General features: G+C 48.3%; 11 non-coding genes across 11 annotated transcripts; all 11 read right to left on the reverse strand.

Moving 5' to 3' along the window:
* Nucleotides 1-1,441: 1,441 nt before the first annotated feature.
* On the reverse strand, nt 1,442-1,514 carry TRNAV-UAC (transfer RNA valine (anticodon UAC)). The gene has a single exon. It is a non-coding gene; the product is annotated as a tRNA-Val (tRNA).
* Nucleotides 1,515-1,958: 444 nt separating this feature from the next.
* On the reverse strand, nt 1,959-2,030 carry TRNAP-UGG (transfer RNA proline (anticodon UGG)). The gene has a single exon. It is a non-coding gene; the product is annotated as a tRNA-Pro (tRNA).
* Nucleotides 2,031-3,366: 1,336 nt separating this feature from the next.
* Nucleotides 3,367-3,439, reverse strand: TRNAV-AAC (transfer RNA valine (anticodon AAC)). Its single transcript has one exon. It is a non-coding gene; the product is annotated as a tRNA-Val (tRNA).
* Nucleotides 3,440-4,960: 1,521 nt separating this feature from the next.
* Nucleotides 4,961-5,033, reverse strand: TRNAV-UAC (transfer RNA valine (anticodon UAC)). The gene has a single exon. It is a non-coding gene; the product is annotated as a tRNA-Val (tRNA).
* Nucleotides 5,034-5,477: 444 nt separating this feature from the next.
* TRNAP-UGG (transfer RNA proline (anticodon UGG)) lies at nt 5,478-5,549 on the reverse strand. Its single transcript has one exon. It is a non-coding gene; the product is annotated as a tRNA-Pro (tRNA).
* Nucleotides 5,550-6,885: 1,336 nt separating this feature from the next.
* Nucleotides 6,886-6,958, reverse strand: TRNAV-AAC (transfer RNA valine (anticodon AAC)). Its single transcript has one exon. It is a non-coding gene; the product is annotated as a tRNA-Val (tRNA).
* Nucleotides 6,959-8,996: 2,038 nt separating this feature from the next.
* On the reverse strand, nt 8,997-9,068 carry TRNAP-UGG (transfer RNA proline (anticodon UGG)). Its single transcript has one exon. It is a non-coding gene; the product is annotated as a tRNA-Pro (tRNA).
* A 1,336-nt stretch (nt 9,069-10,404) lies between these two features.
* TRNAV-AAC (transfer RNA valine (anticodon AAC)) lies at nt 10,405-10,477 on the reverse strand. The gene has a single exon. It is a non-coding gene; the product is annotated as a tRNA-Val (tRNA).
* A 1,521-nt stretch (nt 10,478-11,998) lies between these two features.
* On the reverse strand, nt 11,999-12,071 carry TRNAV-UAC (transfer RNA valine (anticodon UAC)). Its single transcript has one exon. It is a non-coding gene; the product is annotated as a tRNA-Val (tRNA).
* Nucleotides 12,072-12,515: 444 nt separating this feature from the next.
* TRNAP-UGG (transfer RNA proline (anticodon UGG)) lies at nt 12,516-12,587 on the reverse strand. Its single transcript has one exon. It is a non-coding gene; the product is annotated as a tRNA-Pro (tRNA).
* Nucleotides 12,588-13,923: 1,336 nt separating this feature from the next.
* Nucleotides 13,924-13,996, reverse strand: TRNAV-AAC (transfer RNA valine (anticodon AAC)). Its single transcript has one exon. It is a non-coding gene; the product is annotated as a tRNA-Val (tRNA).
* Between the last annotated feature and the right edge of the window lie 400 nt (nt 13,997-14,396).

Raw genomic sequence — 14,396 nt, forward strand, 5'->3', positions numbered from 1 at the left:
CGCAAAGCGAGGAGTAAGTGTGAAAATTGCAGCGTTGTCAGCCAGCAAGCGTACACTCAGATGTACTGAAAAGTCACAGCTGCGGGTAGAGACAAATATCTGATGCCTAAATGCCTGAAACCAGAGCCTGTGAAAGCATCACACAGAGCACACTGAAAGCAAGCAGGAAGGAAGCCAAGGCATGGTGATCCTTTTTTTCTCCTGAGGCTAAAAATATTTTGCACAACAATGCTTTGAGTGGAATGAGGAATCTTCAAGCTTTGTGTATTTTGAGTAAAATTTGAGTGTTTTCTGCTAAAAAGGGTGTGTTGGGGATTTGGACCCGGACACCAACGAGCGAGGGCACAGAAGCACCACTGCTCAGACCCTGCTCCTAGGGTTGAGGGCAGAGAGTGGGCGAATACATCGCAAGGCAAGAAAATGCACATGGTTCTCTCTTCTGCAATATGACTAGAGTCATTTCCATGGTCGTCATCGAACATGACATAAAACGCCTCTATCCTTTAGACCTTTTGGCCCATAATTACAAGAGGATGACTGAGTGAGACGCTCTGCCAAATTTGGCAGCCTCGCACTCAGTCATTTTCAAAATGCAGGGAAGCGCCGTATTTAGTAGAATACAGCGCACCCCTGTGCTTCCCTCTGCGCCAGCTCTAAATTAGCTGCCGAGCACCAACGCAGCCATCCTTGCGCCATGGTACAAGGATGGCTGCGTGGAGGGGGAAATTGTTTTTGTTCAGGAAGGCACACCTTCCTGCACAACAGAAATCTTCAGTGGCGATATGTTCGTGCAGCACACATAGAAAGAGCAAAAATGAGGAGAAATGAAAACATTTCTGCTCGTTTCTCCACTATAACGACACCCATTGTATGGCGCTTGGATTTTGGCGCTGCCACAGATTTACAAAAACTCGTAAAACTGGAGCAGCATCAAAATGCTATGGTGTTGCAGTGGCCCACCCAGAGCAACGCCCATTGCACGCCCCTTCCAGGGAAAGGGCTGCGTGTGAAGGGGCCGTATTTACAAGGTGGTGTTAAGCCACAAAACGTGGTTGAACGGCGTCTTGTAAATACGGCACAGTACATAGTGCCACCGGGGCGTCACTAAAGATGATGTGCCGGTGGCGATAGGGCCTTGTAAGTCTGGCCCTTTCTTTGCTCAAGGTGTATGTTCTTGGTGAAGGTAGGAAAGCCATTTTCGCTCTCATACCTTCCTTCCTTGGCTGGCTTGACCACAGTAGGCCCAGGCTTCAATGGAAAGGTCAAAAAGGGAGCAACTGACTGCCGTAAGGTGTATCGTCTTCTCTTGGTGAGTTGAGACCGATGCCCTTGGAGCGTAGTACCTCACGATGGTGAGGGATAGACACAGCCTCTTTAATTTCAATTTACCTGTCAGGTGAGGTGGTAAATGCAAATAATGTGATAAAGCACAGCAACTTGCTGTTTCTGCCTGGCCTCGAACCAGGGACCTTTCGCGTGTAAGGCGAACGTGATAACCACTACACTACAGAAACAGACATGCCTGCTTATTTGCTTCATGTGGCTATGCATTGGACTGGAACCACTGCACTGGAAACAGACACACCTGCTTTCTTTATGTGGCTATGCTTTGGACTGGAATGCAAGGACTAAGGGACAATATTCATGACGCTCAAAGCTGAGCCTTTCTGACAGGATCTCTTCCTTTGGAAGAAAGGAACTGGGATCACTTTCATTCCAAGAGGTGATTTCAAAACCAGCCCTGCAATTACTTTGGAGAAGCACTGTGCATTTCATGTTCCAACGAGAAGTGCTGCTCCAACACAAAAAAGCAGTTAGAAAGAAATCCCGCACTCCTTCATCATGCCGAACTGCCTCGACACCAGTAGAAAGCATGCAATGCATTCCACCATGGCATCTTACAAGAGTGGAAAGCAGAAATACTCCTGTTTAAAAACAGATCGAACCTATGAAGGCACGGGCTCGTCCGGGATTTGAACCCGGGACCTCTCACACCCAAAGCGAGAATCATACCCCTAGACCAACGAGCCTGCTGCTGCAAAAGCCTTTCAAACATCTTCTGAAGTGTCTTTGTGAAAAAGCAGGGCCACTTGGAGACTCTCCTTCTAAGCGTGCCATAGCAATTGATGTTTTGTGCCAAGGGTTTTTTTTTTGCCTCTAGCAAGGCAAGAGGTAGTCAAGAAGCCCTATGCTAGCAAGCTGAACTGTGGCGCTGATGAGAAAAGCAGACCCTTTCTGGTAGTTGTACGCCTCCGCAGGACCTGGGCCCTTGCACCGTAGACTTCCAGACCAGAAGCACTGAAGGGCCTGCCATCTCTTGCGCCTGAGCCAGAGGAGCATGCCTCTTGTATTCAAGCACAATTGCTCGCTCAGTGCTCGATCAGGCGAGATTTATATGAGTGCCTCACAGGCCTGAAACACTCACCTGGGAGACGCGGGGTGGCTGAATTCCCAGAATGGCCTTCGATAGGAAAATCACCTCCTTTCCTCCCGACTCATTTCAGAATTGGGTGAAAATCGCAAGACAGTGTTCAGGGGTGCATGGGTACTGCCTACTCCCAGCTGCCTCTCTGTCTTCTTCATGTTAATTTCAAGTCACAAGGAGGGACCATTGCCATTCTGCTCCGCCCACCTAACCAGGAAACCCAGGTTGAGCTTGTCTGCCTGTTGTTGTTGCAGGGGCAGTGCCTTCTCTGCCCAAAAGTGGCAGGAGAGCCTCACTTTAAACGATGGAATCAACTGCTTAAGTAGAAACCAGCATGGTAGTTACAGTGATAAGGTGCAGCTCTAACAGAAGGCGTGACTGAGATGCCCCTTCCAGAAATACATGGAATGCTGATTGAGGGCCCAGCCGGAGGGTTGGTGGATTTCTTTTCATATGCTACAGCAGCTTGCAAAGATAGTGTTGTGGGGAGCTGGCTGTGCAAGCAGAGGAAGATTTAAGGGCAGAAAATAGACCTATCAGAAGTGCGATATGAACCCACAACTACATGAGCAAACCAGGATGCTTAGCTTAACTGAAGATCAAGCTCTCTTGAGGCTGCCGCCTTAGACCACTCGGCCATCCTGACAGCTGAGTCTGTGTTTAGGTCTGACTCCTCAGTCTGCACTTGTCGATGCTGCCGCTTGCAATGTTCCTATCAAGGTGACAGGTTTAAAGGCCCCACAATATAACATGGCCAAGAAAAAAAAAAGTAAAAAACAGAATAAGAAACCAGGCACATGCACGACTACGCAAAGATGCAGATAACTTTTTACCGGCCTGCAATAGTAATACAAGTTTTACACAGGTCACAAGTTTTTAAAGGCCATCCCTGAGTGAGACTAAGCTTTTAGGGAGCAAACACAAAAGCAGACACTGCCCATTGTTTCTGCCCGGTCTCGAACCGGGGACCTTTCGCGTGTTAGGCGAACGTGATAACCACTACACTACAGAAACAAGCATGAGGGCTTGACTGAAGGAGCAAAATTCCCCTCATATGTTTGCCCGATTGCCTCTATACTTGATCAGCAGTTGCTCGCAAAGCGAGGAGTAAGTGTGAAAATTGCAGCGTTGTCAGCCAGCAAGCGTACACTCAGATGTACTGAAAAGTCACAGCTGCGGGTAGAGACAAATATCTGATGCCTAAATGCCTGAAACCAGAGCCTGTGAAAGCATCACACAGAGCACACTGAAAGCAAGCAGGAAGGAAGCCAAGGCATGGTGATCCTTTTTTTCTCCTGAGGCTAAAAATATTTTGCACAACAATGCTTTGAGTGGAATGAGGAATCTTCAAGCTTTGTGTATTTTGAGTAAAATTTGTGTGTTTTCTGCTAAAAAGGGTGTGTTGGGGATTTGGACCCGGACACCAACGAGCGAGGGCACAGAAGCACCACTGCTCAGACCCTGCTCCTAGGGTTGAGGGCAGAGAGTGGGCGAATACATCGCAAGGCAAGAAAATGCACATGGTTCTCTCTTCTGCAATATGACTAGAGTCATTTCCATGGTCGTCATCGAACATGACATAAAACGCCTCTATCCTTTAGACCTTTTGGCCCATAATTACAAGAGGATGACTGAGTGAGACGCTCTGCCAAATTTGGCAGCCTCGCACTCAGTCATTTTCAAAATGCAGGGAAGCGCCGTATTTAGTAGAATACAGCGCACCCCTGTGCTTCCCTCTGCGCCAGCTCTAAATTAGCTGCCGAGCACCAACGCAGCCATCCTTGCGCCATGGTACAAGGATGGCTGCGTGGAGGGGGAAATTGTTTTTGTTCAGGAAGGCACACCTTCCTGCACAACAGAAATCTTCAGTGGCGATATGTTCGTGCAGCACACATAGAAAGAGCAAAAATGAGGAGAAATGAAAACATTTCTGCTCGTTTCTCCACTATAACGACACCCATTGTATGGCGCTTGGATTTTGGCGCTGCCACAGATTTACAAAAACTCGTAAAACTGGAGCAGCATCAAAATGCTATGGTGTTGCAGTGGCCCACCCAGAGCAACGCCCATTGCACGCCCCTTCCAGGGAAAGGGCTGCGTGTGAAGGGGCCGTATTTACAAGGTGGTGTTAAGCCACAAAACGTGGTTGAACGGCGTCTTGTAAATACGGCACAGTACATAGTGCCACCGGGGCGTCACTAAAGATGATGTGCCGGTGGCGATAGGGCCTTGTAAGTCTGGCCCTTTCTTTGCTCAAGGTGTATGTTCTTGGTGAAGGTAGGAAAGCCATTTTCGCTCTCATACCTTCCTTCCTTGGCTGGCTTGACCACAGTAGGCCCAGGCTTCAATGGAAAGGTCAAAAAGGGAGCAACTGACTGCCGTAAGGTGTATCGTCTTCTCTTGGTGAGTTGAGACCGATGCCCTTGGAGCGTAGTACCTCACGATGGTGAGGGATAGACACAGCCTCTTTAATTTCAATTTACCTGTCAGGTGAGGTGGTAAATGCAAATAATGTGATAAAGCACAGCAACTTGCTGTTTCTGCCTGGCCTCGAACCAGGGACCTTTCGCGTGTAAGGCGAACGTGATAACCACTACACTACAGAAACAGACATGCCTGCTTATTTGCTTCATGTGGCTATGCATTGGACTGGAACCACTGCACTGGAAACAGACACACCTGCTTTCTTTATGTGGCTATGCTTTGGACTGGAATGCAAGGACTAAGGGACAATATTCATGACGCTCAAAGCTGAGCCTTTCTGACAGGATCTCTTCCTTTGGAAGAAAGGAACTGGGATCACTTTCATTCCAAGAGGTGATTTCAAAACCAGCCCTGCAATTACTTTGGAGAAGCACTGTGCATTTCATGTTCCAACGAGAAGTGCTGCTCCAACACAAAAAAGCAGTTAGAAAGAAATCCCGCACTCCTTCATCATGCCGAACTGCCTCGACACCAGTAGAAAGCATGCAATGCATTCCACCATGGCATCTTACAAGAGTGGAAAGCAGAAATACTCCTGTTTAAAAACAGATCGAACCTATGAAGGCACGGGCTCGTCCGGGATTTGAACCCGGGACCTCTCACACCCAAAGCGAGAATCATACCCCTAGACCAACGAGCCTGCTGCTGCAAAAGCCTTTCAAACATCTTCTGAAGTGTCTTTGTGAAAAAGCAGGGCCACTTGGAGACTCTCCTTCTAAGCGTGCCATAGCAATTGATGTTTTGTGCCAAGGGTTTTTTTTTTGCCTCTAGCAAGGCAAGAGGTAGTCAAGAAGCCCTATGCTAGCAAGCTGAACTGTGGCGCTGATGAGAAAAGCAGACCCTTTCTGGTAGTTGTACGCCTCCGCAGGACCTGGGCCCTTGCACCGTAGACTTCCAGACCAGAAGCACTGAAGGGCCTGCCATCTCTTGCGCCTGAGCCAGAGGAGCATGCCTCTTGTATTCAAGCACAATTGCTCGCTCAGTGCTCGATCAGGCGAGATTTATATGAGTGCCTCACAGGCCTGAAACACTCACCTGGGAGACGCGGGGTGGCTGAATTCCCAGAATGGCCTTCGATAGGAAAATCACCTCCTTTCCTCCCGACTCATTTCAGAATTGGGTGAAAATCGCAAGACAGTGTTCAGGGGTGCATGGGTACTGCCTACTCCCAGCTGCCTCTCTGTCTTCTTCATGTTAATTTCAAGTCACAAGGAGGGACCATTGCCATTCTGCTCCGCCCACCTAACCAGGAAACCCAGGTTGAGCTTGTCTGCCTGTTGTTGTTGCAGGGGCAGTGCCTTCTCTGCCCAAAAGTGGCAGGAGAGCCTCACTTTAAACGATGGAATCAACTGCTTAAGTAGAAACCAGCATGGTAGTTACAGTGATAAGGTGCAGCTCTAACAGAAGGCGTGACTGAGATGCCCCTTCCAGAAATACATGGAATGCTGATTGAGGGCCCAGCCGGAGGGTTGGTGGATTTCTTTTCATATGCTACAGCAGCTTGCAAAGATAGTGTTGTGGGGAGCTGGCTGTGCAAGCAGAGGAAGATTTAAGGGCAGAAAATAGACCTATCAGAAGTGCGATATGAACCCACAACTACATGAGCAAACCAGGATGCTTAGCTTAACTGAAGATCAAGCTCTCTTGAGGCTGCCGCCTTAGACCACTCGGCCATCCTGACAGCTGAGTCTGTGTTTAGGTCTGACTCCTCAGTCTGCACTTGTCGATGCTGCCGCTTGCAATGTTCCTATCAAGGTGACAGGTTTAAAGGCCCCACAATATAACATGGCCAAGAAAAAAAAAAGTAAAAAACAGAATAAGAAACCAGGCACATGCACGACTACGCAAAGATGCAGATAACTTTTTACCGGCCTGCAATAGTAATACAAGTTTTACACAGGTCACAAGTTTTTAAAGGCCATCCCTGAGTGAGACTAAGCTTTTAGGGAGCAAACACAAAAGCAGACACTGCCCATTGTTTCTGCCCGGTCTCGAACCGGGGACCTTTCGCGTGTTAGGCGAACGTGATAACCACTACACTACAGAAACAAGCATGAGGGCTTGACTGAAGGAGCAAAATTCCCCTCATATGTTTGCCCGATTGCCTCTATACTTGATCAGCAGTTGCTCGCAAAGCGAGGAGTAAGTGTGAAAATTGCAGCGTTGTCAGCCAGCAAGCGTACACTCAGATGTACTGAAAAGTCACAGCTGCGGGTAGAGACAAATATCTGATGCCTAAATGCCTGAAACCAGAGCCTGTGAAAGCATCACACAGAGCACACTGAAAGCAAGCAGGAAGGAAGCCAAGGCATGGTGATCCTTTTTTTCTCCTGAGGCTAAAAATATTTTGCACAACAATGCTTTGAGTGGAATGAGGAATCTTCAAGCTTTGTGTATTTTGAGTAAAATTTGAGTGTTTTCTGCTAAAAAGGGTGTGTTGGGGATTTGGACCCGGACACCAACGAGCGAGGGCACAGAAGCACCACTGCTCAGACCCTGCTCCTAGGGTTGAGGGCAGAGAGTGGGCGAATACATCGCAAGGCAAGAAAATGCACATGGTTCTCTCTTCTGCAATATGACTAGAGTCATTTCCATGGTCGTCATCGAACATGACATAAAACGCCTCTATCCTTTAGACCTTTTGGCCCATAATTACAAGAGGATGACTGAGTGAGACGCTCTGCCAAATTTGGCAGCCTCGCACTCAGTCATTTTCAAAATGCAGGGAAGCGCCGTATTTAGTAGAATACAGCGCACCCCTGTGCTTCCCTCTGCGCCAGCTCTAAATTAGCTGCCGAGCACCAACGCAGCCATCCTTGCGCCATGGTACAAGGATGGCTGCGTGGAGGGGGAAATTGTTTTTGTTCAGGAAGGCACACCTTCCTGCACAACAGAAATCTTCAGTGGCGATATGTTCGTGCAGCACACATAGAAAGAGCAAAAATGAGGAGAAATGAAAACATTTCTGCTCGTTTCTCCACTATAACGACACCCATTGTATGGCGCTTGGTTTTTGGCGCTGCCACAGATTTACAAAAACTCGTAAAACTGGAGCAGCATCAAAATGCTATGGTGTTGCAGTGGCCCACCCAGAGCAACGCCCATTGCACGCCCCTTCCAGGGAAAGGGCTGCGTGTGAAGGGGCCGTATTTACAAGGTGGTGTTAAGCCACAAAACGTGGTTGAACGGCGTCTTGTAAATACGGCACAGTACATAGTGCCACCGGGGCGTCACTAAAGATGATGTGCCGGTGGCGATAGGGCCTTGTAAGTCTGGCCCTTTCTTTGCTCAAGGTGTATGTTCTTGGTGAAGGTAGGAAAGCCATTTTCGCTCTCATACCTTCCTTCCTTGGCTGGCTTGACCACAGTAGGCCCAGGCTTCAATGGAAAGGTCAAAAAGGGAGCAACTGACTGCCGTAAGGTGTATCGTCTTCTCTTGGTGAGTTGAGACCGATGCCCTTGGAGCGTAGTACCTCACGATGGTGAGGGATAGACACAGCCTCTTTAATTTCAATTTACCTGTCAGGTGAGGTGGTAAATGCAAATAATGTGATAAAGCACAGCAACTTGCTGTTTCTGCCTGGCCTCAAACCAGGGACCTTTCGCGTGTAAGGCGAACGTGATAACCACTACACTATAGAAACAGACATGCCTGCTTACTTGCTTCATGTGGCTATGCATTGGACTGGAACCACTGCACTGGAAACAGACACACCTGCTTTCTTTATGTGGCTATGCTTTGGACTGGAATGCAAGGACTAAGGGACAATATTCATGACGCTCAAAGCTGAGCCTTTCTGACAGGATCTCTTCCTTTGGAAGAAAGGAACTGGGATCACTTTCATTCCAAGAGGTGATTTCAAAACCAGCCCTGCAATTACTTTGGAGAAGCACTGTGCATTTCATGTTCCAACGAGAAGTGCTGCTCCAACACAAAAAAGCAGTTAGAAAGAAATCCTGCACTCCTTCATCATGCCGAACTGCCTCGACACCAGTAGAAAGCATGCAATGCATTCCACCATGGCATCTTACAAGAGTGGAAAGCAGAAATACTCCTGTTTAAAAACAGATCGAACCTATGAAGGCACGGGCTCGTCCGGGATTTGAACCCGGGACCTCTCACACCCAAAGCGAGAATCATACCCCTAGACCAACGAGCCTGCTGCTGCAAAAGCCTTTCAAACATCTTCTGAAGTGTCTTTGTGAAAAAGCAGGGCCACTTGGAGACTCTCCTTCTAAGCGTGCCATAGCAATTGATGTTTTGTGCCAAGGGTTTTTTTTTTGCCTCTAGCAAGGCAAGAGGTAGTCAAGAAGCCCTATGCTAGCAAGCTGAACTGTGGCGCTGATGAGAAAAGCAGACCCTTTCTGGTAGTTGTACGCCTCCGCAGGACCTGGGCCCTTGCACCGTAGACTTCCAGACCAGAAGCACTGAAGGGCCTGCCATCTCTTGCGCCTGAGCCAGAGGAGCATGCCTCTTGTATTCAAGCACAATTGCTCGCTCAGTGCTCGATCAGGCGAGATTTATATGAGTGCCTCACAGGCCTGAAACACTCACCTGGGAGACGCGGGGTGGCTGAATTCCCAGAATGGCCTTCGATAGGAAAATCACCTCCTTTCCTCCCGACTCATTTCAGAATTGGGTGAAAATCGCAAGACAGTGTTCAGGGGTGCATGGGTACTGCCTACTCCCAGCTGCCTCTCTGTCTTCTTCATGTTAATTTCAAGTCACAAGGAGGGACCATTGCCATTCTGCTCCGCCCACCTAACCAGGAAACCCAGGTTGAGCTTGTCTGCCTGTTGTTGTTGCAGGGGCAGTGCCTTCTCTGCCCAAAAGTGGCAGGAGAGCCTCACTTCAAACGATGGAATCAACTGCTTAAGTAGAAACCAGCATGGTAGTTACAGTGATAAGGTGCAGCTCTAACAGAAGGCGTGACTGAGATGCCCCTTCCAGAAATACATGGAATGCTGATTGAGGGCCCAGCCGGAGGGTTGGTGGATTTCTTTTCATATGCTACAGCAGCTTGCAAAGATAGTGTTGTGGGGAGCTGGCTGTGCAAGCAGAGGAAGATTTAAGGGCAGAAAATAGACCTATCAGAAGTGCGATATGAACCCACAACTACATGAGCAAACCAGGATGCTTAGCTTAACTGAAGATCAAGCTCTCTTGAGGCTGCCGCCTTAGACCACTCGGCCATCCTGACAGCTGAGTCTGTGTTTAGGTCTGACTCCTCAGTCTGCACTTGTCGATGCTGCCGCTTGCAATGTTCCTATCAAGGTGACAGGTTTAAAGGCCCCACAATATAACATGGCCAAGAAAAAAAAAAGTAAAAAACAGAATAAGAAACCAGGCACATGCACGACTACGCAAAGATGCAGATAACTTTTTACCGGCCTGCAATAGTAATACAAGTTTTACACAGGTCACAAGTTTTTAAAGGCCATCCCTGAGTGAGACTAAGCTTTTAGGGAGCAAACACAAAAGCAGACACTGCCCATTGTTTCTGCCCGGTCTCGAACCGGGGACCTTTCGCGTGTTAGGCGAACGTGATAACCACTACACTACAGAAACAAGCATGAGGGCTTGACTGAAGGAGCAAAATTCCCCTCATATGTTTGCCCGATTGCCTCTATACTTGATCAGCAGTTGCTCGCAAAGCGAGGAGTAAGTGTGAAAATTGCAGCGTTGTCAGCCAGCAAGCGTACACTCAGATGTACTGAAAAGTCACAGCTGCGGGTAGAGACAAATATCTGATGCCTAAATGCCTGAAACCAGAGCCTGTGAAAGCATCACACAGAGCACACTGAAAGCAAGCAGGAAGGAAGCCAAGGCATGGTGATCCTTTTTTTCTCCTGAGGCTAAAAATATTTTGCACAACAATGCTTTGAGTGGAATGAGGAATCTTCAAGCTTTGTGTATTTTGAGTAAAATTTGTGTGTTTTCTGCTAAAAAGGGTGTGTTGGGGATTTGGACCCGGACACCAACGAGCGAGGGCACAGAAGCACCACTGCTCAGACCCTGCTCCTAGGGTTGAGGGCAGAGAGTGGGCGAATACATCGCAAGGCAAGAAAATGCACATGGTTCTCTCTTCTGCAATATGACTAGAGTCATTTCCATGGTCGTCATCGAACATGACATAAAACGCCTCTATCCTTTAGACCTTTTGGCCCATAATTACAAGAGGATGACTGAGTGAGACGCTCTGCCAAATTTGGCAGCCTCGCACTCAGTCATTTTCAAAATGCAGGGAAGCGCCGTATTTAGTAGAATACAGCGCACCCCTGTGCTTCCCTCTGCGCCAGCTCTAAATTAGCTGCCGAGCACCAACGCAGCCATCCTTGCGCCATGGTACAAGGATGGCTGCGTGGAGGGGGAAATTGTTTTTGTTCAGGAAGGCACACCTTCCTGCACAACAGAAATCTTCAGTGGCGATATGTTCGTGCAGCACACATAGAAAGAGCAAAAATGAGGAGAAATGAAAACATTTCTGCTCGTTTCTCCACTATAACGACACCCATTGTATGGCGCTTGGATTTTGGCGCTGCCACAGATTTACAAAAACTCGTAAAACTGGAGCAGCATCAAAATGCTATGGTGTTGCAGTGGCCCACCCAGAGCAACGCCCATTGCACGCCCCTTCCAGGGAAAGGGCTGCGTGTGAAGGGGCCGTATTTACAAGGTGGTGTTAAGCCACAAAACGTGGTTGAACGGCGTCTTGTAAATACGGCACAGTACATAGTGCCACCGGGGCGTCACTAAAGATGATGTGCCGGTGGCGATAGGGCCTTGTAAGTCTGGCCCTTTCTTTGCTCAAGGTGTATGTTCTTGGTGAAGGTAGGAAAGCCATTTTCGCTCTCATACCTTCCTTCCTTGGCTGGCTTGACCACAGTAGGCCCAGGCTTCAATGGAAAGGTCAAAAAGGGAGCAACTGACTGCCGTAAGGTGTATCGTCTTCTCTTGGTGAGTTGAGACCGATGCCCTTGGAGCGTAGTACCTCACGATGGTGAGGGATAGACACAGCCTCTTTAATTTCAATTTACCTGTCAGGTGAGGTGGTAAATGCAAATAATGTGATAAAGCACAGCAACTTGCTGTTTCTGCCTGGCCTCGAACCAGGGACCTTTCGCGTGTAAGGCGAACGTGATAACCACTACACTACAGAAACAGACATGCCTGCTTATTTGCTTCATGTGGCTATGCATTGGACTGGAACCACTGCACTGGAAACAGACACACCTGCTTTCTTTATGTGGCTATGCTTTGGACTGGAATGCAAGGACTAAGGGACAATATTCATGACGCTCAAAGCTGAGCCTTTCTGACAGGATCTCTTCCTTTGGAAGAAAGGAACTGGGATCACTTTCATTCCAAGAGGTGATTTCAAAACCAGCCCTGCAATTACTTTGGAGAAGCACTGTGCATTTCATGTTCCAACGAGAAGTGCTGCTCCAACACAAAAAAGCAGTTAGAAAGAAATCCCGCACTCCTTCATCATGCCGAACTGCCTCGACACCAGTAGAAAGCATGCAATGCATTCCACCATGGCATCTTACAAGAGTGGAAAGCAGAAATACTCCTGTTTAAAAACAGATCGAACCTATGAAGGCACGGGCTCGTCCGGGATTTGAACCCGGGACCTCTCACACCCAAAGCGAGAATCATACCCCTAGACCAACGAGCCTGCTGCTGCAAAAGCCTTTCAAACATCTTCTGAAGTGTCTTTGTGAAAAAGCAGGGCCACTTGGAGACTCTCCTTCTAAGCGTGCCATAGCAATTGATGTTTTGTGCCAAGGGTTTTTTTTTTGCCTCTAGCAAGGCAAGAGGTAGTCAAGAAGCCCTATGCTAGCAAGCTGAACTGTGGCGCTGATGAGAAAAGCAGACCCTTTCTGGTAGTTGTACGCCTCCGCAGGACCTGGGCCCTTGCACCGTAGACTTCCAGACCAGAAGCACTGAAGGGCCTGCCATCTCTTGCGCCTGAGCCAGAGGAGCATGCCTCTTGTATTCAAGCACAATTGCTCGCTCAGTGCTCGATCAGGCGAGATTTATATGAGTGCCTCACAGGCCTGAAACACTCACCTGGGAGACGCGGGGTGGCTGAATTCCCAGAATGGCCTTCGATAGGAAAATCACCTCCTTTCCTCCCGACTCATTTCAGAATTGGGTGAAAATCGCAAGACAGTGTTCAGGGGTGCATGGGTACTGCCTACTCCCAGCTGCCTCTCTGTCTTCTTCATGTTAATTTCAAGTCACAAGGAGGGACCATTGCCATTCTGCTCCGCCCACCTAACCAGGAAACCCAGGTTGAGCTTGTCTGCCTGTTGTTGTTGCAGGGGCAGTGCCTTCTCTGCCCAAAAGTGGCAGGAGAGCCTCACTTCAAACGATGGAATCAACTGCTTAAGTAGAAACCAGCATGGTAGTTACAGTGATAAGGTGCAGCTCTAACAGAAGGCGTGACTGAGATGCCCCTTCCAGAAATACATGGAATGCTGATTGAGGGCCCAGCCGGAGGGTTGGTGGATTTCTTTTCATATGCTACAGCAGCTTGCAAAGATAGTGTTGTGGGGAGCTGGCTGTGCAAGCAGAGGAAGATTTAAGGGCAGAAAATAGACCTATCAGAAGTGCGATATGAACCCACAACTACATGAGCAAACCAGGATGCTTAGCTTAACTGAAGATCAAGCTCTCTTGAGGCTGCCGCCTTAGACCACTCGGCCATCCTGACAGCTGAGTCTGTGTTTAGGTCTGACTCCTCAGTCTGCACTTGTCGATGCTGCCGCTTGCAATGTTCCTATCAAGGTGACAGGTTTAAAGGCCCCACAATATAACATGGCCAAGAAAAAAAAAAGTAAAAAACAGAATAAGAAACCAGGCACATGCACGACTACGCAAAGATGCAGATAACTTTTTACCGGCCTGCAATAGTAATACAAGTTTTACACAGGTCACAAGTTTTTAAAGGCCATCCCTGAGTGAGACTAAGCTTTTAGGGAGCAAACACAAAAGCAGACACTGCCCATTGTTTCTGCCCGGTCTCGAACCGGGGACCTTTCGCGTGTTAGGCGAACGTGATAACCACTACACTACAGAAACAAGCATGAGGGCTTGACTGAAGGAGCAAAATTCCCCTCATATGTTTGCCCGATTGCCTCTATACTTGATCAGCAGTTGCTCGCAAAGCGAGGAGTAAGTGTGAAAATTGCAGCGTTGTCAGCCAGCAAGCGTACACTCAGATGTACTGAAAAGTCACAGCTGCGGGTAGAGACAAATATCTGATGCCTAAATGCCTGAAACCAGAGCCTGTGAAAGCATCACACAGAGCACACTGAAAGCAAGCAGGAAGGAAGCCAAGGCATGGTGATCCTTTTTTTCTCCTGAGGCTAAAAATATTTTGCACAACAATGCTTTGAGTGGAATGAGGAATCTTCAAGCTTTGTGTATTTTGAGTAAAATTTGTGTGTTTTCTGCTAAAAAGGGTGTGTTGGGGATTTGG

This window comes from Pleurodeles waltl, chromosome 10 (assembly GCF_031143425.1).
Source record: "Pleurodeles waltl isolate 20211129_DDA chromosome 10, aPleWal1.hap1.20221129, whole genome shotgun sequence".
NCBI lineage: Eukaryota > Metazoa > Chordata > Amphibia > Caudata > Salamandridae > Pleurodeles > Pleurodeles waltl.